The sequence below is a fragment of the Arachis ipaensis genome, chromosome B05 (genome assembly GCF_000816755.2).
Source record: "Arachis ipaensis cultivar K30076 chromosome B05, Araip1.1, whole genome shotgun sequence".
Taxonomy (NCBI): Eukaryota; Viridiplantae; Streptophyta; class Magnoliopsida; order Fabales; family Fabaceae; genus Arachis; species Arachis ipaensis.
This window is the reverse complement of record NC_029789.2, coordinates 122,459,138-122,460,093: the sequence shown is the minus strand read 5'-3', so window position 1 is coordinate 122,460,093 and position 956 is coordinate 122,459,138. Positions and strand designations below refer to the sequence as shown.

The following is a 956-nucleotide window of genomic DNA, read 5'->3' as shown; positions in this document are numbered from 1 at the left end:
CCAATATTCTTTGTGTAGGAACTAGATATGCGTGTATCAATGCTACAACTTTGGCTCTTGCCGGCGGTGCTGTGATCCCCATGCATGATCTTAAAACTTCAGTGCCGGATACCTTAATAGCACCTCTTTACTTGGTATGCATCTATTTTACGTTAACTTTTCAATTGGCTAAATTCAAGTTTGTGTTTTTTTTTTTTAAACTGCTCCACTTTTGATTTAGCTTTGTTGTTTTGTAATTATTAAAACTTGTACAAATATGGACAGATTTAAACTATGTAGAAGACAGTGCTAGAGACCTTTGATGTTACCGTTGGAATTTTGCCACCAAAGTTGGATAAAGTGACACTTCTTCAGGTTAATTTTCATGGCATCATTTTGTTTTTTATATTTCTTTTAGTCAACAATGAAAGTTAATTTTAGACCTTTTTTTGTTATTCCAATATGCCTTTTTTTTTGTTGCTGGCGGTAGATAGATTTTAAATTATGAATTGACATTTTGAAAAATCTTATGTAACTGACAACGGAAGGCTCCAAAGAAGCTGCAAATTACATCCAAGAAGTAAGTATTGTACCTTAATTTTTATGATCATTTTCGATAAGGTCAAATCATGGCCTATTAATTTCTTAGCTTAATTCCTGATCTATATCTTACTTAGCAGATTTTATTGGAGCGCACAAAACAACCGGAGTATTGATGGGGTGTATAATTCAGTGGCTGAAGTTATGTCTTTTTTGCTATTTACCTAAAAATATTTTTGCATGTGGGTTGTCTGTATAACAAGAAATGCAGAGCTTGATAAATTCATTGTCAGCTTTTAGTTTACTATATCATTTTAGCAAAGTTTGATATTTATTTTGTAATAATTTTATTTGAATTTTTTTTAACATTAAATCCATTTAATCTAGGATATTTGCTTTTCGATACTAAGTATTTTTTAATTTTATATTTTTATACT

General features: G+C 30.3%; 1 pseudogene; it reads left to right on the top strand.

The window, feature by feature from the left end:
• Window positions 1–695, top strand: part of LOC107641000 — a 3,751-nt pseudogene extending 3,056 nt beyond the window's left edge.